This window comes from Onychostoma macrolepis, chromosome 07 (assembly GCF_012432095.1).
Source record: "Onychostoma macrolepis isolate SWU-2019 chromosome 07, ASM1243209v1, whole genome shotgun sequence".
In the NCBI taxonomy this organism is placed as follows: Eukaryota; Metazoa; Chordata; class Actinopteri; order Cypriniformes; family Cyprinidae; genus Onychostoma; species Onychostoma macrolepis.
In genome coordinates this window covers 32,983,308-32,989,307 of record NC_081161.1, presented here as the reverse complement: position 1 = coordinate 32,989,307, position 6,000 = coordinate 32,983,308, and the positions used below count along the sequence as shown (strand labels likewise).

Genomic DNA, 6,000 nt, shown 5'->3' with positions numbered 1-6,000 from the left:
ATAACAATCATATCATTATAATTTAATTTATAGATCAAATGTAAGAATTTGAAATGAAAGTTAATGAGATTAGTGGGAAAATGCCCTCTATAAAAAAAAAAAATAAAATAAAATAAAAAATGCCCTTGGATAAAATATAAAAAACATGCAGATTTATAGCCTATGTCACAGCTGATAGAAAACGGATGAGAATATTGCATTAGGATAAATCATATTTGCAAAAACAACACACACACACACACACACACACACACAATACATATATATTTCCATTGTCCTCATTTGTAAGTCGCTTTGGATAAAAGTGTCTGCTAAACAGTTAAATTACTATATATATATATATATATATATACTATATATATATGCTCGATACCAGAGCCCCCCCCCCCCCACAACAAATCCCAATTTAACCCCTGATAATATGATATATAAAAGGATGTAGTAGGTATATATATATATACCAGCCCTGTGATTTTGTCTGATTTACAGCACAATTCGTCACCATTATGTGGAATATGAAGAATTAATGACAGGAGGCGTGAAGGTCTAGTAGCCGCCCCTGGCCAGTGTGTGGCTGAGCAGAATCGCACAGCGAGCAGCACAGCGAAGTGTTGAGTGGAGTCAGTGCCGCTGAATGATTCAGTGCTGTCGAGAGGAATGAATAAACGGGGCGAAAGATTCACACAGCAGTTGAGGGAATCCTAAGGACGTTTTCATCCTCTTGGATAACGGAGCTTTCGTTAAGTTCGCCTGTACTTAAACGCGAGGATATAAAAAACACGGTAGGTGTTTTATACCACAGACAACATCACTGTAAACTGAAAGCAGCGATGTGGAGACGCGTGTGTATTTCTGAGGATCTGAAAGTTTCTTAGCGGGCATGGACATGTTTTACGAAGACAAATCACAGGATACATTTGATAAAAAAACATTTTTATTTTTTTTTTAAGTTGTTTTGGCTACCTTGCATTGAGACCTGTTAAATTTGACTGTAATTATATAAAATAAACTATCTGAAGAAACCAATTAGGCTACTATCAACTTTTGTTTTAGTTTAAATTGATAACAAAAAATATAATGATAAGGGCATTTCACATGGCCTCATATGTCTATAGATGAATTACAGTAGGATTGTTTACAGGTTTAATCATCAGGTAAACATTACTGCTAACCGTTTGCATAGAACAAGGTGGGAGATGTCACGTGAATTTTGGGTGTAACCCAAGTCATTTGCAATGTGTTTTGAAGATGGAAGACTGTTTTGTTTGTTGGAAGGAAGTCTATGTTTGTGGCTGAAATGACTAGCAGTCATAAGGGGAGCCAAGGGTTTTTACTTTTGCTTTGGTTAATTTGTGTAATCCCATTTGGCAGCTGCCAAACCTCACACATGCTCCTTGGGATTATGTTGTGCGTTTGAATTCAAGCCAGCCATATTTCTCATTTTTCCCTCTTCATACCATTCCCACTGCCAGTTGTACTGTCATTTTCAGGTAAAGTGATCATAAGCAAAATCAGTAGTGGGGGCAGGTTTGTTTGCTGCAACTTTAGAACTACAATAAATGACAAAAGTGAAAATAATCAGATGAAGGTGGTCAATATAATTTTGTGGAACATGTTGGTTTGTTACTGGTGCAAGGTGGCCACCTTGGTCTAACCAGTTTGATCAAGACTTTCCTGGTCAGTTTCCCACCAGATGGTAGTCCACCTCATCTTGGACCAGCTACTGACCATAAATATCTAACTTGGACTAGAAACGATAAGCAAACTACCATTGGAAGTTTTAATTTGTGATTTCATATCTGTGCAGTACAGCTAGAGTTAGACTATTATGAAATATTCCAACTTGTTCTCACAGAAAAACATAGCTATTTCACAAGGTGGCAATTTCGTATAAATTTTTGTATGGTTTTTAGAAAAAAAGTAAGCATGAAGGCCAGCCCCTAAGCCCACCACTAACATAACTGTCACTGCATGAGCAGATCATATGATAATGTACCAATACGATTGCACAAATTCAGATGAATTACCAACCAATTAGCCAAAACGTAAAATAGTTAAGAATTGCCATGGGATTGTGTTTAATATTCAGGCTTTAACTGTTGTATGACAATGATCAAAATCCATCAGAACAGTTTTAAGAGGCTTTTAGACTGAAAGCTTATGTCCCATGTTCTCTAACATTTTAAGCTAAAGTAGTACTTTTTTTTTAATGCATCATCCAATCATCATTAAATTTTTATTTAAAATTTTGCCCATTATCAAAAATAACATTTTCATAATTCTGTTTAAATGAGAATCAATTATTATTTTCTGTGCTTTACCCGATGTCCCACTTTAGCCTACTCCTAATACCCCTGCAGTGTCTTGTCATTCACAACACTTCTGTCACAAATCCCTACTTCCAGAAATCGACAGTCCATTTAAACTTAAGATAGATGTCAGGAAAAATCCCTTTTAAAGCAGCCGGAGCCGTCATCCTCTGATATCTATTGCTATTCATCCTCTGGCTTTAGTTAAGACAGGCAAAGCCACTTAAAAGAAGCAGTCGCGCTGGGGAGGAGCTGATTGGCAGGTAAGGGGCTGATTTGGAGGCAGTAGGATTAGAAAAGTGTCTGAAAGAGAGGAGAAGAGAAGCTCGGTCAGGACCTGATTCCCCTTCAGTGATTAAACTGATTAAATGCATTTACTGGGTGGAGATAAAGAAGGGTGTGGAAGGGTTGACGTGCCAACACATAGACCTTTCTCACTGTGTATTTGCTGTTTACAGCATAAAACCAATTTCACTTATCTCCATCAGAAACAATGGCTCTTTAAAATAGGCTCAGACAGTTTAAGTCAATTATACAACCTGTCAGTGTCAAAAACTGTTGGATTTAGTCAGGCTTTGTGGCTGGCAGGGGGCGAGGAAGAGCAGAACAGCACCACAGGTGTAGCACTTGAGTGACTTGAGTATATCAGTACACCTGTGGTGTCAGTTACAGTACAGAATATAATGTCTACTTATGTTCATTTATGTTCTGTTGATGGTAGTTTACAGCTACATTGTATAATTATGGTTAAATGTCTGATGAAAAACATAGCTTTACTGAACTATACTCATAGGGTTTGTTACTTTTAACATATGACACATGATACATACAAAAATTGGTTAATTTAAGTCTGCAGAATTGTATTTCCTTCTTTTCATGTCCTAAATGAAGAATTTAATTTTTCCACATTGCCCCACATGGTCTGTTTCTCTCTCTCAACAACTCATTGGTTAAAAGTCCTTTTATGTGTTGGATTATGCATTTTTTATTTTTTGCGCAGGCCACTTAATGGGATAATCTGTCATTTACTTAGCCTCATGTTGTTTTAAATCTGAATGACTTCAATCATCATTCATTTTCTTTGCATTTACATCATTTCATTGCATTATTCCATGCAATGAAAGTTAAGTCTCATATTATGTTTCACAAAAGAAAGTTTTTCAAGTCATGCAGGTCTGGAACAAAATAAGGGTGTGTAAATGACAATTTTCATTTTTTGGGGAATGGTTCAAATTCAAACAGGCACCACCATGTTAGGTTTGTGGAAAGTCAGAATTTAAGAATTGAATTGCCATACAACAAAGGAAGCTTAATTGGAATTAAAGGAAGTGGAATTTAATTAATTTAAATTCAGAAATTCAACAGGTGATGTTATTCTGTAAATTAAGTTTACTTCCACCCTGGTCAATAAATTTGCTACATATAGAATTATATATGTAAATTAAGAACAAATTTCTATAGATGACATTTCAAATAAACTAAACACTCAAACAATGTTTAAAATTTCAAACAAGTCTTTGTCCATAAAGTCCTAAAGTTTGTATTGTCAAAACCAACTTTTTAGTTTGAACCTGTTCTTATTGTAATTACATTTCAGCTCACTGTAATACCACTCCTTAGATTCAGATTCGAATAGCAATTCTGCATTGTGTTTGCTACTTCAATTCAAATTCAGGAATTTAATTGGAATTTAGAAAGCATTCTCAATTGCACAACCCGGCACTATGCAACATGTCAAGAGCATGTGCACTACCCACCAGACCACATCTCCAACAATAAAGAGTTTCTTTGTCCAGGGCTCCACCTGTGAGCATTTGTGATGTTTCTTCCCCCACCATGATCAATGGCGACCCAGGAGATCCCCAGATTTCAGCTTGTAAAGGCTGGGGCCGTGCATTGAGGCCTCTCCTGGGCCCATCTGAAAAGCTTTTGAAGCGTCCGCATGTGGTTGAGAATGTGGATAAAGCTCACAGGTGTCTGTGTTCATTTTTACTTCCTGATGCGAGTCAGGGACCTGCACCATGCAGAGCATTGGCTAATTAGGAAGGAAAAGAGAGGAAACAAAATTTTATTTCACAATGAGGCAGTTCTGTCATTCCACACTGCATATATGTGTAGATTGGTGTCTTTGTGGGGAGTCACGGTGAAATGTCCAGGGACACGCAGAAGTCCCATCTGTTCCTGTTTTTCAGCTGCAGTCAAAGCCTTGCTGCTTTCTCTAAAGGCTTAGCGGGGGGAACTGATCAGGGGAGTGCTTGACTGCATTCAGGTGTTACTTTGGTTCCAGAGCTGTATGCATTGTACTAAGTGTATTTTGCGTACATTCATACATTTATAGTATTACAGAAATTATAAAATAGAAAACAGCATATCTAGTATCGTCCATCAATCCATCTATCATCTATCTCTCCATCTAAACTAGCCTATATATGTATCTATCATACTCAAATCTGCTAAAACAAATATGGCTAGGCTAAAATTCTTGTTTTATTTAAAGAAAAAAGGACCATTAACTGAAGTCATTGTAATGGTTGCAGGCTTTGTTGTCGACGTCTGCAGCATATTGAACAATGGCCAGGTGGTGCCAGAAAGCCTTCTGTCAAAACCGCTTTGATACAGCAGGATATTTAGTGTGTACTATCAGTAAGCTATGAATAATATCCCACCCTAATTGTTATCTTTGACAGACCTTTCTCGCTATGCATAAAATTAATTTCCAAGTGAAATGAGTTTTGTACATAAACATACTTCTCCTGAAGTTTAGAAGTAATTAACTTGGAATCACACTTGCTAGCCTATAAGCTAGTAAACAAACAAAAGATGAAAAGATTGTCACCAAAGAGTTTTCTTTTATTAACAAAGGATCAGCAGATTGAGTTTTGAATGCTAGTTGCTATCATGGGATGCAGGTGTTCCAGCCTGGATGTGTGTGGAAATTCATAACAGCAGGGTGTTTTTTGGGGGGTTTTGTACTGTAGTGTTAATGGCTATGAATGTTGCTTTGTTTTGTATTCAGTCTCAGCAGAACCGGATGGAGTTTAATAATTTGACATCTTTAGTTTTCCTGCCAGTGCTTTGACTGGGCCGTATCTGGTCTCTCTGGTTACCTTGACAACTATAACAGAGACTCATGTTCGCTTTCAGATTATTTGGTTGCATAAATGTTTAGACTGTTGTTTACATTGTATTGAAAGACAAGTTAACTTTTAAACCCCTAGGGACATTAAGACCAGGCTTTTTTCCGTTAACATGAAGGTTAATGTACTTGGACTGTTAGCAGGTGGAGGATGCTCTGTGTTGAACATGAGAACACAAGCTAGAACCCTGCTCTCTCTGTGTGCTCTCTTGTTATGGAACTGTGTTGGAGTTCAGCTGATCCGGTGTTAATCTCAGTACCTGTAAACCACAAAGCTCTAGCATTGTTCTGTGGTAATCAAATTTGTTAAACCATTGAATGTTTCAAAAATGTAGTCTGTTTTTCATCATCAACCCCCAGGCTTTTTAAGGCATCAGTAATGTGATTGTCGTTCATAACTGTGCCATATATTTTATTTTAGTTGTTGTTTTTTAATTGTTCCGATAATAGGATTGTCTAATTGGTATTTTGATTCAGTACTCAACACTTTGGGCACATTATAAAATGCACCAATATTAAAAGTCTGGCTGATTATATTTGTTATGGATAACAGAA

The 6,000-nt window shown here is 36.9% G+C and overlaps 1 protein-coding gene across 3 annotated transcripts in view; it reads left to right on the top strand.

The window, feature by feature from the left end:
• The first annotated feature begins 565 nt into the window (after window positions 1-565).
• The window catches only part of tspan18a (tetraspanin 18a), a 30,607-nt gene continuing 25,172 nt past the window's right edge, over window positions 566-6,000 (top strand). For all 3 annotated transcript variants that reach the window (XM_058783645.1, XM_058783647.1, XM_058783646.1), the window contains exon 1: window positions 566-782. The gene's annotated coding sequence lies outside the window, so the exon portion shown is untranslated. The remainder of the gene's footprint in view (window positions 783-6,000) is intronic.